The 21,538-nt window shown below is 43.5% G+C and overlaps 1 pseudogene; it reads right to left on the reverse strand.

Moving 5' to 3' along the window:
- Positions 1 to 1,962: 1,962 nt before the first annotated feature.
- Positions 1,963 to 18,741, reverse strand: LOC117755093 (annotated as a pseudogene).
- Between the last annotated feature and the right edge of the window lie 2,797 nt (positions 18,742 to 21,538).

Consider the following 21,538-nt stretch of genomic DNA (forward strand, 5'->3'; position numbering starts at 1 on the left):
TGTACACACTAACTCTTTCCAGGTATGACTGGGCCTGGTTTAGGCCAGAGCTAACCAGAACTTAACACATTTGTGCATTGAACAATAAAATAATAAAACTTAGCTCTGGGCCAACTGGTGGACCGTGGAAGAGTGCTAAATTAGCTATGCTCTTAGCCTCAAAAGGGCTGAAGATATAGTCTGTGTTTTTGTTGGATGTTTGTCCTCGTATTCTGACTGTGTTCTGGGTGTGCAGTGCCATATGTTCACACCACAAACTAACTAAACAAAGTAGACAAAATGCCAACACATAGACAACAAAGCTTTTTGAGTTTGGTGTGTGGCGGTTTATTGACACTTCTGCCTCCCAGTACTGTGCAAAATGCAGATGCAGAAGCGGTTCACGGCAGGGAAGAGCAAAAACTGTGCTGTACAGAATGCACAGTGTGACGGCTCTGCTGACAGCTCAGGAAACAAAAAGCGTTCATTGAAAAATCCCCTGTGCAGCTTCTTTTACAAATATTTCTGATGCCTGGGCTCTGCCACTCCCACAACCATATTTGGTCATATCCTAATCATTCGCTGTGGATGATGTTATTTTATTTCACACTAATGGTTGAGTAGTGCACCATCAAGGAACAGTTTTCTGTGTTTTTTTAATTTAATGTTTATGTTACATTCAGAAAGTACTCGAGTCCCCCTTTTCCAATGAGTCCCCCTTATCAATCTACACTCAATACTCCAAAAGGACAAAACATAAAATTATCAATAAGGAAAAACTCAAATCTCACATTAGCATAAATATTCAGATGGTTTTGCTATGACACTTGAAATGTCGCTCAAGTGTTTTCCATTCCTCTTGCTCATCTTTCAGATCTTTCTACACCTTGATTACAATCCCCCTGTGGCAAATTCAACTGATTGGATTGATCTTGAAAGGCGAACACGTGTCTGTATACAGGGTCTGACTGCTGACAATGCAGATCAGAGCAGAAACTAAGCAACGAGGTCGAAGGGATCGTGCAGAGCTTAGATATACGATTGTGTCATGGCAGAGAAATACGAAGGGCTACAGAAACTGCTGCATTAAAGGATTTACTTTTCCAGGAGCTCATGGTCTCCATTATCCTGAAATGGAAGAGGTTTGGAACAACCGGGACCGTGACTCGACGTACACAGCCAAACAACACAGGTGTGGCTTAGGGATGACTCTGTATTTGTCCTTGAGTGAACCAGCCAGTTGTACCCAAACAAATTTCTCTGGAGAGACATGAATATGGCTTCCCACCGACAGTCCTCACCCAGTCTGACAGCGCTTGAGACTCACAAGTATCCAAATCCAGATGTGCAAAGCTTGCTGCATCAAAGCCAAGACTTAAGGCTGCAAATGGTTGCCAAAGGTTGATGCACCTTTGGCAGAACTAAGGACAGGATAAAGGGTCTGAATATTTACGTCAATGTAATACATCAGGTTCATTTTTAATAAATTTACAAAAGTGTCTAAAACTCAGATTTGTCATTATGGGGCATTGAGTTTAGATTGGTGAGAGAAAAAATAACTATTTAAAATGATTTTAGTATAAAGCTGCAAGATGAAAAAAAGCTATTCATTGAATCCCAGTATAAACTACACTTGGCAGGTGTGAGCACAGGTTGGTGGTGTGTGGAGTCGCCCTGCAGGCTGCTGTGATTTTTATTGCGTTTCCCAGAGAGAGGAATATGATGTCATCAACATGTGTCTCATCCACAGTTAAGACCCCATTTCCTGGTTTTGACAGCTGAGCAGCGGATAAAGAGTTTCTGTTCTCATAATACACCCAAGGAGAAGTTTCTTTCCTCACTCTTGCACTCCCACTAGGTGTTGTCTTTTCTCACTCTGACTTCATACACACACTCACGCAAGCACACACACTGTGTATGAACCATATCTGAACAAAAGTGCGTGTCTGCTGTCGACGTTTCATGGAGTAACACTTTCAATTCTTTTCCATTTTTATTTATAAAATGAAGCAGTTAAAAATATAACAATCATTCTTCACGGCTAATGAGACGTCGGACATACATAGTAACATTTAATAGTTTCCTCTTTTATGAAAAAACACTGGTGTCTCACTAAAGAGTCTTTACAAGAAAAATAATTTAAGGACAATATGAAAACAGACTTGCAAACTATAAGCTACTTGAATTGTGCACATACTTAGGGCAGAACTCTTGGACCACACGTATATTTATACAATCGTTATGTCAAAACAAATCATGACGATCACTCTTCCAATGGTTTGGCTAATGTGTTAACATGAATGCTTTGTACCACATCTTGTTCTACCCCAGTAATACTGCCGGAATGTGAGATTTAGTTGATGCCACGGTTCGAAACCCACAAATAAGGAGCTGGTGTTTGGCTGGATCGTAACGCTGACGTCCCCTGTCATCATGCCTGTCAAAGATCTAATGTGAAGGCAAATAATGTGGCTTGTTTAAATTAATGTTTGCTACATAGAGTATGCAAAAACATATTTAAATAGTTTTAAGGTGTATTATGTATATTCAAATTCCAATGTGCAACATTTTACAAGCAAGTTTATAAATATGAAACAAAATGAAAGATTATATTATGTTACATTATGTATAAAAAAAGCTTCTGTGTGATGACGAGTGGTGTCCATATCATTCAGTGACTCAATGATATGCTGTACCCTTTAGTTTAATGTTATTACACATAGTAAAGCAATAAAGCCAAGAAAAAAATGTTTGCTATGGGGGATTTGTATTGCATTTATGTGGTATTGTATATTGTATTTGTATGAGACTCTGCAAAATGTAAGAATGATCCCATAATCCCTGACAAACACTTAAAGCTGCAGGGTTTTTGACATGATGAAAACGTTAGTAGTTTGTACACAAGACGTAAACGCAATGTTCTTGGATTGTTCAGATACTGATTTTGTCCACATTCTTTTAACACAAGTCAGGAAAACAGCCCAGTTAGATGATGGACAGACAAGAAGTTATGTACCACAAGCTAAATAAAACAATCCTTTTGCAACATACTCTGTTCCTGTAGAGGCAAACGTGTGGCTCTGAGAACTCCTGACATAAAAACAGTACTGTAATGGAAAATTATACCTTAAGAAATACAATAACATGAGACATGTACTTTATATTAGTAGTGTCTTCTCTGAGATTGAACAGTATCTCCTGCACAGAGCCTTGCAGTTCCTTTTGGGCATGAGGGACACATAGTGTTGACAGCAGTAGAGTCCATTCACCATTACAGAAGACTGGTGGGTCTCTGTCTTTCTATTACTCATGTGTTGTGTGTTTGCATCACTCCATTATATAACATGTAGATAGGTCGCCTTGGTGTCCACTCCTATTACATTTTTCGCGGTGCATCTGTAAAACCCTGTATCCCGACTTGTCGGGTTCTGTATCACCAACGAACCCTGAGGACTAAGGTAGCGGTTGCCATAGATACGAGCCTGGCCCATCACTCTCAGCTGTGTCAGGTCTGGTGTTTCCCAGGTCACTGTTGCGCGCGGTGTTGCTATGGTCTGGCACGGCAGCTCCACAGCAACCCCCGGCCGCGTGTAAGTTACAGGTGAGGGGCCTGCTGTGATTCGTGGGGGGTAGGCGATGACGATGACAGGAACCGTGATGAGTGAAACTGTGGAGGAGTCGTTACTGGTGGACCTGCAGGTGTAGGTGCCTCGGTCGAACACGGAGGCCTGTTGCACTGTGAGTGTTCCATCCTCTTGGACTAGGTAATGGCCCGAGTCACCACTCTCACCCCGGGACAGCACCTTGCCGCTGGGCATGGTCCATGAGAGGGCTCCCTGGGTATATCCTGGGGTTTGAGGGCATGGCAGGCGAAGGTTTTCTCCATTAATGATGGTCACCAAGGAGGCTGTTCTGGTGCTCACTGTCTGCTCTGGGACAGGGCCAGGTGAGCGGGGTGGAGGGCCAAGGGGACGAGGTGCAGCAGGTGAACTCAGGGCCCTCCGCAGAGGCATTTGAGTAACCGGGTTTCTTGGATGAATCTTCTCAGGCAACGCTGAGCTTAAAGACTTGGCTGAAGCCAACGATGCTCCTGATTTAGGTGCCTCGATTAAACCGTCAGTTTTCTGCACGGGTCTTTCCACAGCTGATCCTCTGTGTGGAGACCTGGCCTCCTCCTGTGGCTCAGAGACCTCCAGCTCCACCTGTATTCTTGTCTCTCCTCTCTCACCTCTCACAACACAAACCAAGGTACCAGCATCAGTCGCCCGCACACCCCGCAGCTCCAATGAGCCGTTTCTGTGCACAGTGAGTCGACTGCCATAGTAAGGAGCCGGCAAGACGCCGTTACCAGGCAGAAGCCAGGCCAGGCGAGGGGGAGGGGAGCCTTGGGAGGGGCATGGCAAAAGAACATTCCGGCCTTTCACAGCTCGCTGCTTCACTGTCGTTACCACACCCACAACTGTGTTAGTAGAGTATTTAGCGCCTGTATTACTAGCAGCTATAGCACCACTATTCCTGCTGTCATCATTGGTAACGTCTATATTGCTACTCCGACCGAACCAATTTCCTCTGAGTGTGCCAGTACCAGCTCCACTATTAGTTGCACTGCTGCTTAAAGCAACATTTCTAGAAATGCCACTTATCCTGCCATTATCTCTGCTTGTGTTATCATCAGCACCAGCCCTCCCTGCAACGACTTCATTATAAATACTCCCTGGATTCCTTTGTACACTTTCTCCTCTAACTGTGCCGTGACTGTTACTCTCACTATTACTAACACTGCTAACAATGCCAGGTCTATATCTACCCATTCCAATGTTATCCGCTGTAACTCCTACATTCCTTGCCCTGCTCACCCCGACATTGACATTGTCACTCCTGGGGGCAGGATTAGAGTTACTGGCTGCTGTGTTAATGCCAGTGTTTGGTTCTGTGTTGCTTTTATTCCCATTTTTATCACTGTAGCCATTATTACTACCCAGCCTGCTCAAGGCTCTATTGTTATTTCCATACTGGATTATTCTTGCGTTATCAATATTAACGCCTGGTCTACTACTACTGGGCACATTGTTAGCACTTCTTCCTGCCACCTGGCCACTCGTCACAGGGTAAAAAGCCTCCACCTCCAGGCCCACCGTTGTGCTCCTCTCCCCAGCCAAGTTGCTTGCTCGGCATGTATAGTTTCCCGTGTCAATCTTTTGGGCCAGACGCACCTCCAGAGTTCCATCTGAGACCACCACAACCCTCTCGGAGTAGTGGCCGGAACCCAAACTTCGTGGAATGACACGGCCCGCTGGGGAGAACCATGTCACCGTTGAGGCAAGACCCCCTGAGGCCTGGCAGCGAATTGTGGCAGTTGCCCCCAGACGTACTTTGATGACGTGATAGCTTCTCTCTTCTGTGAAGGTCGGTGGAGGTGTCATCATGACCTTCACTTTGATCTTAAAGGAATGAATAAATTAATATTACCATTTTGTTTTTCAATGCTTAGATTTTGGATTAAAATTTTGGTTTTAAAATATTCCTTATGAAAAAGTTAGCAAACTGAAATTGCACAAAATTTGGATATAAACCCCTACATAAATCTGAATATGTAAATTTGTGTATATTCATCAAATCCCCCCCAAAACATTCTAAAGTCATCTCCAGGTAGAAATGTTCTTTTACCTTCATCATGTCTTGACCTCCTTCGTTTTCAGCATAGCACGTGTACTCCCCTTCCTCCCCCATGCCCACTGCCGGAACCAGTAGCGTCCCATTGTCAAAAACAGTGAGCCTCCGTGCTCGTCCTCCCCTGTCCTCTCCCTGCAACACACTATTCACCATGGTGCCATCTGGTAGACTCCAATGAACAGCTGGGTCAGGCAGCCCAGATGTCTGACAATCCACCTGGTGGGAAGGGGATCAATCTTGTTATTGATGTTATTTGTTTACTGAAAATAACATCATCATTAATAGCAGCAAGGCAGTGATGCAAATCACCTTCAGCGGCTTGCCCAGCGACACCATCTGATTGAGTGGATGTTTTGACTCGATCTTGGCAGGCTTGGTAGCCACAGTGACGCGCAGGAGCCGATAATCATCTGCGACCTTGTTGCGTGCGATACAGAGGTAGTCTCCAGCGTCCTTCTCAGTTACAGCCTGGGCTGACAGGGTGCCATTAGGATGCACCTTCAGACGACGGTCGTAGCTTTAATTCAAATGTAGACACAAATATAGAATAATATGGTATACGACATGGTGCCAACAGGGTTAATAAAAGATGCAATTTTAAATCATTTGTGATCTCTTATCTCGCATAAACCCGCACCCCCTGTACCTGAAGTGCATGTCCACCAGTTTCCTGTTGGGGGTCCTCCAAATGATAATGGGGGGTGGGTTGCCAGTTACAGAACAGTGGAGCTGCAAAATCCCCCCGTAGTGGACAGTACTAATGGAGGGTGATGTGGAGACAATACGGGCGTTGCTGAAGGGGGAGACAGGCAAGGGATGCAGAACAGCTGAAGTTCTGCTTTTGTCAGAGGAGGAAGAAAAACTAACTCTTGTCTTGTTAACAATACTCTGCAAGATTTTTGTGTTTTGTGCAGGCACTGTGGAGGGTTGGGAGGGAGAGGGAAGTTTAGTTTTGTTGATGTCAGTGAAGTGTGTGTGGGAGGTGGTGACTGTTTTATTGATTTTAGGAGGCGAGATAGTGGATTCAGGTTGGTGAGGGTGAGAAGACCTGGTCCTGGATCTATCAGCGTGCAATGGAGGGGGAAGTTTAGGGGAGTTGAATGTATTTGTGGGGTTGCCAGGGAAAAACAAAGTTCTGTCTTTGTTGACTGAATATGAAGGAGATAGTTTTTCAACAGCAACTGCTTTTGTGTCTTCTTTTCCTGCACCTGCTTCACTTTTTCTGCCTTCTGCTCCCCCTTCGACTTTAACCCTCACTGTTCTCTTATCGGCTCCAACAGCATTACTTGCTGTGCACTCGTAATTCCCAGAGTCCTTTGGTCCAACACTTCGAATATGCAGGGTCCCATTGGGCAAGACAAAGAGGTTCCCATGGAGAAACTGAGATGGGCGAACCAGAGTCCCATCTGGTATTCGCCAGCGCAGAGCTGGTGGTGGGGCACCTCGGGCAGAGCAGTGAGCATAAACAGGCCTCCCTGGAGACAAGTGCAGGTGTTCCTCTCTGGGTTGCTGTATCACTGGGGGCAGCGAGGACACGTGTACACGCACAGAGGAACTGGCAGCACCTGCTGTGTTTGAGGCCACACAGCGATACACTCCTCTGTCACTTGGTAAAGTTGCAGGAATATGGAGGGTTCCATTTGTGTCCATAAATATGCGACTGGCGGAGGGGGCCGCCGACGTCAGGACAGAACGATCAGGCAGAACCCAAGACAGCAGAGGGGCGGGAACACCATCTGCCTGGCACTCCAAGAGCACATCTCCACCCTGATGAATGGTGGCTTCTCTGTAACTCGCCAGCTGCATACGAGGGGGGCGGGTCCATACTTCCAGGGTGGTTAGCAACCTGTCATGGAAGAGCAAAGCAAACACAAAAATAAATATTAATCTTTTCTATTTTTAAATAAAAACAAACCAGATATGGTACATAAAGGAAACACTCAGGCATACATACATAATTCCAACAGAAGTCCTGACAGAAACATAGACACAACAAACAATGAATTTACACTTGCATATTGGGTCACAAACTTCTGCATGTATCTTAAAGCTGCTTAAAAAAGGTGAACCAAGAACTATTGGAACAGTTCCAATTTGAATTTGTTTTACAAATACAGTAAACTTTATAATTAAACTGCACTGGGCTTCCATAATTAATTCTAAAAATGTTGTGTCCTGTGTTGATTATGAATAAAGGGCTCAGAGAGCATTAATCTTCATAGCTGGAATCAGTAACCTTACCTGTCTCGACCCAGGAAGCTGTTTGCACTGCAGATGTATGTTCCCCTGTCCTGCAGCTGCACATTATGGATAACAAGGGTGCCATTTGGCAGGACCTCAAAATGCTCAGCCTTGGAGTGGATTGACATCACCGCCCCTGAGAGACAGAAAAAAAGGGAGACAGTCAGACAAACAGACAGAGAGCAAGGGAGAGCAGTGAAGAAAAACAGAAACAAATTGGGAAAGAAAGTTGGAGAATGAGTAAGAGACAGGGAGGAAAGGAGAAATGGGGACATGCCGAGTGGCACAGCGTGAAGTAAAGCCAGTGATGCAGTTCACAAAATGTTCCATTATTTTCATGCAATATATCTTTCCCACATGGCAACCAAGAGAAAAGCCTATTGTACGCATGCCAGTGTGTAATGATGGGTGTTGATGGGTTATTTCTACAGTGCAAAATGTGTTTTTATTCATTCAGTTATTGTACATATTGAAGTGGAGACTGACTTCCTTCAAATCCATGAGATCAGGATATAAATAAAAAGCTTTATTTTTTTTATTTTAAATGTGAAACCCGCAGTTTTTTCACCATATAAATGACACATGCATAATGGAATTCTAGATGAAAACAAACAGTTATGTGTTTCCCGACATAATCAAAAAGTTCCGTCAGTGAAGCGGGTTTGATTGGTCTCCAGGTGGCTACTTTGCATAAACAAAACTGAGGCTTAAAACCGATTCTTGACATTTATTGGTGTTTCTTTTATGTGACTATGCTCAAATAAATGGGTGTGTATCTGCAAAGTGTGTACCTGTGGCAACCTTGGTCCATGTGATGGAAGGTTTTGGCTCCCCTTGAGCCTCACAAGCCAGCCTGGCAATGCTCTCTGCTGGGAATGACACTGTCCTGATGTGTGGGTCTGCAATTCTTGGTCTAGATCTCACGACTGGGGCCTGTGAAAAAGATTTACAAAACAGATTATTCCCACAAGTAAAACCATGAATAAATCGTGTGGGAGCAGTATGTGATTGGAGTTCAGCATCACCAAAAAGAAAAATGATTGTCTAAAAAAACCCATCAAATCTAAATTATTACTACACCGTAATTAACTAATGACTGACCAAGCTCTCAAAATCTATATATATATCTCTATAGATATAGATACAACAATTAAAACACAACAAAAAAACCCCCCAAAAAACATGTTTTTGAAGTTTATTCAGAAAAGTTGTTCACTCAAAAACTGAGATGTTGTTAATTAGCGAAATTCTTAATGTTGTAATTACTTGTGAATTTTTCAAGTGGATAATTTACACACAGTACAGATTACTGTCACCCCAGATTTTGAATGACCCATTGGTGGTGGACCCAGTGGTTTGGTTTGAAGCGAGTTGCCAACACAGCTGTGGAAATTAATTAACAATTGATCCAATGGGATAAAGCTCTAAAAGCACAAAATGTTGTCGATTCTGGAACATGTGTCTTTCATCACTTCTGTAGATCTGACAGGGACTCTGGCAGAGCTCTGGAAAATCCATTAAAATTGAAGAATTGTCATACATATCCCTCAGGTTTAACAGCAGGTCATGTAGACAGATTAGGCTATTTTCAGATCTATTGTTTTTTCTGCTAAGCTTCTGCCCGAGGCCTCGCACAGTGGAGTGTTGTGTGTCTGTGTGTGTGTGTGTTGTTATTTTCTGGACCAGCACTCACTTAGAAAAAAAGGAAATGTGAATTGAAGTTCCACTTAGCTGACAAACGAAGAAGAATAGCTGTATATACACAAATTGCAAATTACATTTAAAAGTGTAGTGAAAAAAATTGCTAATTGGATAAATGACTGGAAGCAGTGAACAAATAAACGTGTATTAATTAATAAATAAGGAACAGATTGTTGGTCCTACCTTAGCTCTTATTTGTGTTGTAATGTGTTTCCTTGCATTTAAGAACCATTTTTCTAGTTTAACCTCCTGAGACCCTGCAGAATATCAATATTATGTAATTGAATTGATCTGAACTCACCCCAGGGACAACAGGGAGCGAGGGGGACCAGCGTGGTCTGCTGCTGTGTGAGTCAGGGATAGAATTAGCCCCGGGGTTCTTCCAGTCAGGAGGTGATCGACTCTGGTTTGAAGCCCCAGAAACAGGCCTCCCTAGGGTGTCAACTCGACCAACGCTTGGCCTCTCTCTGATTAATGCTCTGGTACTTGTTGATGTCATTGTTGTGGTGGTAGTAGTAGCAGTAGATGTAATAGAAGTAGGTGCCGCAGTAGTGGTTGGAGAGGTTTTGGCCGAGGTGGTCATTGTAGTACTCCTAGTAGTAGGAGTAGAAGTTGTAACAGTAGTTGTCGTACTGTGGTTTGGGTGTTGTGGGAACAGCTTGAATGAGGTTTTAGTGCTTGTTGCAGTAGTTGTTGTTGTTGTAGTCGTAGAAGGCCTAGTTGAAGAAATAGCTGTGGTAGTGGGAGTAGTTGATGTAAGAGCAGTTGTGGTAGTTGTAGAGGTAAGACTGGTTGTAGTACTTCTGGTAGTGCTGATGTTTGGGATAATAATGGTAGTTGTGGTGGACAGGATTGGGAAAGTAGTTGTCGGAGGATTAGAAAGTCTTTCTTCACTCTTGAGAGGGGTTGGAAGAGTCATAGTGTTTGCAGGAGTTAGCTGTAGCACTGCACTCGAGACTGTGGAGGAAACAGCGGATGAGTGAGTGGAGGAGACAGTGTGTGGAATGAGAACATATGGCACACCCGACAAATTCCTCTCCTGCTCTTCACTGTGTTTGCTCGAGGGTCGATCAACATGTTTACCTAAGGCTGTGTGGGTTTTTGTGTGTGTCTGTACGCCATGTGTAAGTGTCCCGGCCTGTGTGTCTGGCACATGTGTCTCTGAGATCCAACATCAGAGTGATTGGGTCGCTGGTGTCCCCTGTGTTGAAAAGAGTGGACTCTGGGATGTCGGCTGAATGACTCATCGTGTCTATATGTGGTTTGTGTGAGAGGGGGATAATGAGGTGAAGGGGGTGGCAGTAGGGAGTTAATGAGCGGGAGGTTGAGATACCCAGGAGTGTAAGGAAACATGGGGAGACAGAGGATTAAGTGCCACCCATTTGAAGTGGTCCTAATATGGTCATTCCTTGTCAATAAAGTAGATGGATGTGTGGTTTGTTGAGGCCAGCAGGGATATATTACTTTGATCAGTGGTAGTATTAGGTGTTCCTGTTTGTGACCTCTGGTGTGTAAGGTCAGGGAGAAGTCGGGGTGGGGTCAAAGGTTGCACCCTGGGCCTGTTGATGATTCGTCTTTGCTGTCCAAGCCTCCTGCGAGAATTCCAAGGGCTTTGAGGTCGAGAATTTGGAACCAAATTTGGTAAGAGTCTCTGCCGTGGGTTCTGAGCTCTGGTTCTAGCTGGGTTGGGGTTTGCTCCTCTGTTATCTCCATCATCTGGTGCTGGCCAATTTCATTACTTCCAGAGATGGTTTAGATGTAACTGGCTCTTTCTGTTCATCTGAGTTTGTCACTGTCTCTGTCGTGGACCTGGGTTTGGAGTCTGCATATGTGTCCTGGTCTCTATGTCCGTCTGTGTTTCTGTTGAGATCCCTCTCCCTCTGTCTATCTCTGTATCTATTGGTGTCTCTGTGTGTGTCTGCATTTCTGTGAGAACAGGGTGAAACGCTTGTAGGCCTTCCTCTTGTAAAACAGTGTCATCAACAGATGACCCCTCAGTTTCTGCTTCCACCCCTGCTCCCTTAACTCTAACTCTCTCTGTATCAACCACTCCATCATCTCTTGCTGTATCTCTGTCTTTGCCTCTTCCCATCGGTTCAGCTGAGGGCTCTACTGTAACTGTTTGATTGTTAATAGTGTGAGTCGTCTTTTGACGTATTTTAGCCAGAATGTCTGCCCATTTCTGAGGGTCTATTCTTTGTTTGTTTGTGGTGACTCTGTGTCTGTTTTCAAAGCGGTTTCTTCTCTGGTCAGTGGAGGATACAGCCCCTCCTCCTCTTCTCAGGGTTCCTTCTCTAACAGGCCCAGGTCTTCTTGCTTTTCCAAATGGATACCGTCTGTTCGGGAGCGGCTGGTTAGGTCTTGGACGCTTCCTAAGAGTTTTCTCTTCTTCTTCTTCCTCTTCATCCCCTGATCCTTCCTCCATCTGACGTAATAAAGGTGCTCGTATCTTGGTTGACCGGCCAGCAGCTGACTGTGGCCCTCTGGGAAATGAAGTTCTGAACAGAGGAGGGTGTTGTGGTTTTACTTCCAACTGCATGGACAAAGAGTCACTACCATAATGGTTGACTGCAATGCAACGGTAATGACCAACATCCCTCAGAGAAAGCTTGGACAAAGAGAGACTCCCATTTGGTTGTACAGTGAGTCCACCTGATACAGCTAATCCAGACCGTAGTATATTTCCATCTGGCAACACCCAACTCAAATAAGGTGCTGGTGAACCCGACGCATTGCAGGAGAGACTGACAGGCTCCCCAACTGGTCCAGTCACAGGCGGTCCCACTTGCTCTCCAGAAGGTGGGACAGAGGACTCCTCCACTGCCAGGCGCACAGGGAGAGCATCTCCATCCATGCCAGCCTGGACTACACAGTAATAAAGTCCAGCATCTGAGAGCTGCACTTTTTGTAGATGTAAACCCGAGGCTGAGGCCTGCAGCCTACCATCCAGGCTGCTAGAGGGGGATATGAGTGTGGATCCATCTGGGAGAATCCACTGTATTTTGGGGTTACCAGAACTTAGAAGAGGGCAGGAGAGCTCCACCTTACTGCCCGATATGGCTGCCATTGCTGTGATGGTTTGATTCATTGAAATCAGAACCCATGGGTGACGAGCAGGAGAGGATGTTGAGGGAAAAGATGTAGGGCCAGGATGAGCAGAAACTCTTGTTGAGTATATAAGGTGTATTTTGTGGGCATTAGACTGTGCTCTGTTTAGCTGGATGCTAATAGCTGGTTGCAGTAACCACTGTGGTCTGACCTTAACAGAAGCTTTTACTCCAGTGTGATAATATCCATCTGTCTCTGCCGTCTGCCTGTAGCGGTAGGCCAACGTCGGGGTTTTGCTCAGCATGATTTCCCTCTCAAGGCGAACCGCAGTCTCGCTGTAGTAAGCCAGGATCCTCCAAAGTTGTTCATAGCTCTCTCTCTCCACATGGCATTCCAGGGAGAGTGACAGAGCAAGAGGGATTGGAGAGGAGGAGGAAAGGGAGAGATCTGGGGGAGGAGCAATATCCTGAGAGTTGGAGGAGTGGGTGACGTTGCAGCTCAGATCAACACTGTTGCCTTGTTGGTCGGACAGACCCACCGAGGCACTGCCTAAAGGCTCTCTGAAGGATTCACTTGAATGGATTTCACTGAGTTCTGTCTCCAAAGGTGGGTTTCTCCCTGGGAAAGCGATGACAGGTGACGTGCACGGTAGATCAATCTGATCAAGTAGGCCCCGCCCTTGAAGGGAATTGGGTGACACGCAGGTTGGGCACTGAGGGCCACCGGGACATTTCATTAAGCCTAATTGAAAGAAAGAGACAGATAACATTATGTCATAAAGGCCTGCCTTAGCATATCAACAGTGCATAACATCATGAAAACTATACAAACACACTAATGCTAATTCCAGCTATCTCCACATATTAGTGCTGTCATATTCTCTTCTAATCTCTTTTTAAGCTTTCATTACCCTTCATATCTCTGACTAATTAGATATGGTGACTTCATCTACTCATAAATCGTAAATATGCATCACTTCATAAAACATGGCAATCATTAGCCCATGTTTCAGCTGCCTGCACACATCAATGGTGTCATTGTGAATTAGTCATGGCAGGTTAAGTCTGGCGTATCAATGAGACATTTCACAGCTCTACCTTCTTTCACATCTCAATAACAGACACAAGACAGATGTGGAAGAGATACAAAACTGTGATGAAAGAGAGAAGTGTCTAAGGAGAAGCAGGTGGAGAGATGTCGAAAGTATCACGATAACATATATCTGAAAGTGATATTAGCCCATCTTACAATTATCTGTCTGGATTTGAAATATTATGTTTCAGTTTTAAGGCTTTTTATAGAGTGAAATTATTAACAGCTGTTTCCAAATCCATTCACTGTGTTTCTCTTCACCTTTGCTTCTTATCTCTTTCTGATCCCTTGAGCTGGATAACTGGATATCTCTTTCTTATCCCTTGAGCTACTTCAATGGCACATGAATAAAATTGCATGAGTGAGACAAGGAATAGCAAGTAAAAAACTAATTATATATCAGGCGTGACAGTCACCTGGGTGAGCCAGACTCCAAGAGGGAAACCAGTTCATCCTACAGTCGCAACTCCATGGGTTAGCCTGCAGCCCGAGAGTCTCGAGCAGTGGTGCTGTCGCCAGGGTGTCTGTGGGCAGCGTGGTCAGACTGTTGTTGGACAGGTCTAAGTGTCTAAAGGAGAGAGAGAGAGAAAGGTCAAAGACAAGATGATGGGTGGGGTGGGTAGAGGTAGAATACAAGTCATAGAGGAATGGAGGGACGGATGTGGGAGTGGGCAGTGAGAGGTGAAAGGTCAGATGTAACAAAATCATCCATCATCTTTATCAGTTCCATCATTACCTTCATCTTTAGACAGAAGACATGTATCAAAGATACTCATGTAGCTTTCGATGTCAATTTTACCTTTGTGTCAATCCAGTATTACATTTTTTCCAGACCTGGGAAGTATTTTTTTACAAGTTTATTAAGTAGTTTATTTTTGTATAAACAATTGTATTTAGATGGAATAAATACTAATAGTGGCAAACAAGTGAAAATAAATAATTTTTAGAGTCAGAAATCTCAAATGGAACAGATTGTGTTACAGACGCCCATAGTGGGATTATGCCTATATGTAAAATGTATCTTCCCTTTATTAGAATAAAATTTGGCACATATAATGTTATATAATGATATTGTGCTATGGATTTTTAGAAGTTTAGAGCTACAAGTGCATCATTTCATTGGGGATATTCACTCTAAAACTTTTGTTAGTTTTTTAGGGAGACATGAAATCTTTCATTCATGTTCTTTTCTATCTTCATTTACTTTGACCTAGTAACATCCATACTGATGCTTACACATAACTCACAACTCACAATCACAAATGTTACCTGAAGATTCAACATATCTTTATTCCCGCTGTACAAATACAAGCCTGCAGATGCATACACCAAGATTATTCATATAGACCCTTTAGGTGCAAAGATTTTTCATTTTGGGCATGTCATTTCTGAACAGGGGTCATGGAGAAAGCCAGACATTAAGAGGTTAACTATATTTATTGATCACTTGGCCATTGATCAGTTCAATTATGTTTTTCATGATCTTGATTGTCACGCTCGCGCAGATGAGTTAATGAGAGATAGGAGGTGCTCTCCCCATTTTCAAGTCAAAGTTAATGTTGAAGCTCACCTGAGTGTCGAGAAGTAATATGTGTTCAGGAGGGACAGCGTGCACAGAGTGTGAGGGTGCAGCTGATGCAGCCTGTTCCCTTGCAGACGTAGCAGTTTGAGGCTGGGCAGCTGGAGAAGGGCTCGTGGATGGACGTGTTGGAGGAGGTTATGATCCAAGTAGAGACGCAGCAGTGAGGTCAGACCAGAGAAGGTCAGGGATGAAGAGATCTCGCTCAGCTTGTTATAGCTCAGCTTGAGTATCTGTGGAGGCGCAGGAAATGAAGCGAGCGGAAGAAATTAAGGATTAGAAGAGCAATCAAATAATAGACATCAAGGCTGATGAAGAAGCGACTGTCCCTGGACACCACATGCTTGTAAATTGAATTTATGACAAACCATGTGAGGGGGATTGGAATGAGGGGGAAGAGTTGGCAGAAAAAACAGTTTGTAAGCAGAAATGACTGAATGCACCTTGTGTAAATTCAAAAAACATGGGGACACATTTCCTGCTGCTCCCCATCTCACGTATAAGAATTGAGAAAATAGCCCACAGCATGAAACCAGACGATATATTCATGTTGTGAGTTTACCAGGTCAAAGCAAGGAAAAAAAGGATATTCGAGCACTGGAGATCTCGGACTTTTCAAATATAAATTTTAGCCCTTTATCCTCTGCAGAAGAGTCTCGGGGATCTATTGCTAATCTGTTCATGTGCAGTGAACCCACCAAAATGTTAAGAAGACAGTACACCACAAAAGGCAGGTTGTGAAATTGTGTTTCTTCGAGGCTTAGGATAAATCTGCTCTCCGGGGAGGCTACTTAGCTGGAAGAGCTCCAGCTGCGGACAGATCTAGCACATGACTATGTCAGCACATGGAAATATGGATCCTATTATCACACAATGGAGAATATATCAGTATCTGCCTGGGAGATGAAGGGAACAATTGCTTGTTGAGTAATATCACTTCCCCACTGACTGCTAACTCTGCCCTTAGGTTGGTGCTAAAACGTCCAGTGTGTTTCCTTGTCACCGAGCAGTGAAACGAATGATGGAGCATCAATTATGTATAAATTGTACAGAGATTAGAAAGAATGGGCTGAGAATGTGGATGGAATCTTGTAAACTGTATCAATTTCCATACTAGTTGGCTACTCACAGAACAAATGGAAAAATGTATCCTTTCATCAATCAATTTTCATGAGTGACTGAAAGATTTAGACACATTTATCAATGAGGCATCCTGTCCTTCCTTTGAGAAAGGCTGTATATCTTGATAATCCCTACGTTTTGTTCTATTTACATATATCATCTCTCATCATTAGGGAGATATGTACGCAGGAAACCACAAGTACTACATATGACGAAAGATTTAGAGCTGAGCTCTCTGCAGAAAAGCACAGTTGAAATACTACAAGTACCTGCATGGTCCTCACTGGATAGTTTCAATATGGATGTTAATACCTGAACTGAACAGTCTCAGATTCTGTTCTTTCACTGTGGAGGAGCAGATGTCTACGATCCTTGTTTACCTGAAGCGATTTCATATCTTTGAATGCTGCATCTGGGAGATGGTGCAGATCGTTGCTGTGCAGCATGAGTAGTTCCGCTCTATCAAGTCCGGCCAGTGAGCTGTCAGGGATCCTGCTGATGCTGTTAAACCTACAGGAGCACAGATTAAGAATAATTAACCTCAGACATCAATAAATCGACAAATATATCATTATTTCAATGTGAGCTTCTTACTAAACTGTAGTTTGTCACTTTAATTCAAAACTGTGTGAGTGTTTGTAAAGTGAATAAAGGCGCTTTAGGTTGGAATCTTTGTGTGTGTGTTTGCATGCATGTGCACTTTCATTCATGTGTGTGTGTGTGTGTGTGTTTCTCACCCTAAGTTTATGCGTCGTGTGTGTGATGGTAGTCCAGGTGGTATAGTGAGCAGGGAGCGGAAGGTACAGTGGACCTCGTTGGCCTGGTAGCAGTTACAGCTTCTGGGACAGCCCAGGCCACCGGGAAGCACAAGAGTCAGCACCAGCAGAGCCAACAGTGCTGCAGGCGCACACACACGCAGATACATCTTCGCTCCACGAGAAGAGATGCTGCACTGTGATTATCACTGCCAAAGAGAGAAAAAAGGAACGTCAAGAATAATGGAGGGAGGCAAAGGGGCTGGGGCATGTCCCAAAATCCAGATAGAAAACTTTCGTTCTCTCCTTTACTCTCAAATATATCAAGTCAGTTAAATTTGCAAAGCCCCAAATCACAAATTTAATTTCAGGAGGACCTGCCAGCGTATGACATCATCTATCTCAACTCTATTAGACCCCCACTGGAGCCATTCTCCCAAACTGCACCTGTCCCAAACAAACAACACAGACAGAACACACCTTTGGGAAATCCACACGTGACTGGTGGTTTGACTTAAGGACAGATACAGTGTGGAAGGATTCAATGATGAAGGGAGAGTAAAGGAGAGATGTAGAATTAGACCTCAAAGAAATTCTACTGCTCTCTCTCTGTCTCTCTTTCTCTCTCTCTCCCCCTCTCTGCTTGTGTGTGTGTTTATCTTATCTCACGAGTGCGCGAATGCACTCAGAACTATTCAAATGCGTAAAACCAACTGTGGAGCGAACAGGCTGCGAGAGGCTTTTTCAACTTGCAGCTGAAATCAAAGTAAATTACGCACTGTGGCAGCAAGACGCCTCCGAGATGAATGGATTATTGTAATGCACACAGACTATAGTCACGGCTGATAAGAACATACCTTGAAATCCTTTTGTCCGCAGGAGCGAGTTATTTCACGGAATTATTCATTTTTGCAGGCGTCAAATGCTGATTTGATTCCGAGTGCGCGGTTCGAGGACTTGATTTGCAATTAACCAGTTTATTCTCTCAAAAGATCGGAGGCTGCTGAATTGAGGAAGATCCACCGAAACCAACAAAAAAAAAAACTTTTCACCTCAGAGAGTCTGGGGAAATTTGTGAAAAAGTAGTTTGACAACTTCGCACCACAGCAAAACTGAAAGAAAAGCTTTATGCGCTCTGTACAATCCAACAGGTCCTCCTGTGCGCACAGGAGCTGGACGCGGAGTTCTCGCGAATGCGTCCGGCGCTGTGTGAACGTGTATGCGTGCGTGTGTGAGTGTGTATGGATGACAGTGGATGTGCGTTAGTGTGTATTTGAGATTAGGGAAGGGGACTGGACTGAAGTGAACTCAGAGTGACGCTACAGGCAGAGAGGTCTGTCCAAGGAGGAGCTTTGCGGAGAGGCTGCAAGTTGCTGCGCTTCGGGCTGAGCTTGACATATCTCTACATACTGCGTGTACACGGGAGCGTCTTGCTGATTTTACACCATCTGTCTCAACTGTTGGAAAATTTAACCAATCTATTTTGTGATTCACCTCATCAATAAATACCGTTGTGATATTTGTTCAACTTTAACGTTGCAGCAGCGCCTGAATATTTGAATATTTTGAATATTCTACTGAATAATAATAATATGAACTGAATCCAAGAATTCCAAATCCCCAGCGACCAATTCCTATGAAAGAAAAAGACAATCAGAGCTGAAACTCCAAAACGTTAAGTTATATTATCTGAGAACTGAATCACATGAGTGGGACTCAGTAGAGCACAAATCTCTGCCAAGGCCCAACAGTCCCCTTGAATTTAATCAAGCTGCACCAAATTGCACAGACCCATAGATATCATCCCTCTAACTATGCCAGATTTTTTTGTCAGAAAGATCCATGTATCACAAACGCCATTGCATTGTTAAAGATAGTGAAAAGATATCCTGGATCTGCCCTTTACCCAACCCTTCCACCAAGTTTCAATGAAATCTGTTGAGTAATTTTACCTCCTCGACAAAAGTATAGATCTAAAAATGTTTCAATCACCATTAGGAATTTAATTTATATGAAAAGCTATCACAATTCAGTTTTTCTATTCTTTTTCTGTTTAACTGAATGTGTCTTGTCTACATTTTGAAGATATTTGAGGTTTAAACAGATTCAGTTTGAGCCTTCAAAACCCATCAAGCATTATCTGAGCGTAAACATCACAGTGAATATGGAACGGCGATGGCTTTGCTCCCAGGTTGCAAAGTCTTTTTGTTTTCTTTTTTCAAGATTTGGTCCGGCATTAATGCTTCCAACTAGCTCCCGTCCACGCACATTTGACCCCAGTTCAGCCGACAGTGTGCCACTGAAGTCCAGCCTGGATAAATATCAGACTTTGGGTTTGTGTATCAGTGGCCTCTTCCAGACAGTTCTCTTGAATTGTGGTTGAGGGCAACTAAATAAGGGATTGTCTTCTTTCCTGTGATTCTCAGGCACCCCATAATGATCACACCTCCTTCTCAGAGACTTAAATGAGGGGAAGAACAAAAATAGACTGAAGCTTCTCAGCTGTTGTCTCCTGTAAGCACAGTAACCCCCCACTCACTCGTCTTAAAGGGCCTTTGTATGCATGTATGTGCATGTATGTGTGTGTGTGTGTGTGAGTGAGATATGCAAGAGAGCATGTCAGTCGCCTCATTCGCATATCAGAACATTCTTGAGGTTGGATTATACACCATTTAAAATTACTTTTTTATTCATACATGAACTAACTGTCACAGTAAAATAGCAAAACTGCTTTTCAGTTGTTTATCTATGCAGCATGGGTGGGGGGAGGTTGGGGGTGTGGGAGTGGGGGTTGCACCAGATGTGAGAATAAGGTCACCGCTCTAGAGTTTTGAACCGTCACATCAGCTGCCTAAATAACGGATCGTAAAATGAATCGTGAATTATCTCCTGAGCCTGGCAGTCAATAAATGAACATCGATAAACAGCATTAAAGACGTGATAACACTTCACATTCACTGACAAATTTCTCTCGGATGATTTTCTAACAAACTACCCAACCTTTTGTCACCTTATACGAATGTCTGCATGTCTCTGCAGGCGATGTTGGTCGGCCAAGGCTTAGCTGTTCTCAAGCTGCACTGATTCACTGTAGCTGCAAAAAACATTAGGCTGAATCCCAACTTACTTCATTACAAATTTCTTCACTGGGCTGGATGAATCACTGTCTGACTGGAAGGAAGTAAGAAAGGAAAAGCGACATGATGTTATAGCAATGGCTCTTCAGGGCAGGTCAATGAATGAATGATTAAATGATGAGAGGAGACATGAAGGATGGTGAGTGTAACGGTAATATGACTTGTCTTTTAGACGGACAGCAGCTAATCAATGAATGAGTCAATCAATAAATCAACGAACCAATGAGTGGTCAGCCGATGGTTTCTGCGTTTAAACCTGCACAGAACTCCTGATTTTTTTCCTTAAATTGACTGCATGTGAGAACGCAACTGTCCGAGTCAGTTGCTCTGGATAATTTCTGGAACTTTTCCTGTCAGCCGCCAAAAGTAAAATGTCTGGATTAATGTCAGAGTGAGCCCTTTTGAGAATACAGTAGGAAAATGAGAATTAACAGCGAGTGGACATGTTGATGCCCTTTCTGAAATGTGATTGGGGCAAAAGGGAAGAAAAAACTAATAATGCAGATATCTCAGGATGAAAAAGAGGAGTCGTGCACAGAAGGCATGGACGAAGATGTCAATTTGAAAAAACTCTGAGCCTCCTGCATTTCCCCAGACAATATCCTGGTGCATTCATCATATGTGAAAGGCAAACTCCAGAAAATGTCTGGACCCAATTTTCTACACTTTTTCTGGAGTTCTTCTCTGAAAACAGCTTTACTGTAACCTGCGGTCTACAACAACTTGCTGTCTTGCCTGCTAACCAGGCTCTTCCACTGAGATTTAAAAAAGTACATTGGTCATCATTGCTCTCTATCTCTAGGTCTCTGGGGTTCGCTGCTATCTAGGTCAACAACTACTACGAGTGCTGAATCATGAATCCAGGATGTAAACAGCTCTGAGAAGAAACCAGCTTGCTGAGATATAATTTTAAAATTCTGTGCATTATGTATTCTTTTTGAACTGGCTTTGATGTGTGAATAAACTCTTTGAAAGTCTTGTATAAAAAAATAAATCACTGCATTCCATTAATTTTCCTTCATCTCCCAACTCTGCACGATTGAACTTGGCAGCGATGCAATTCTTTTTTACTCTTCAAAGTAAAATACGTTTTGTATCTTTTATGTGAGTGACACAAAATAGTGGCTGAAGAGCTGGGAGGCTACAAAGTACATTAATAGGTTAATTTAATGCCATGAAATCAGGTTAATTTTGTCATCGATCGAAAGGAA

The sequence above is a fragment of the Hippoglossus hippoglossus genome, chromosome 21, assembly GCF_009819705.1.
Source record: "Hippoglossus hippoglossus isolate fHipHip1 chromosome 21, fHipHip1.pri, whole genome shotgun sequence".
Taxonomy (NCBI): domain Eukaryota; kingdom Metazoa; phylum Chordata; class Actinopteri; order Pleuronectiformes; family Pleuronectidae; genus Hippoglossus; species Hippoglossus hippoglossus.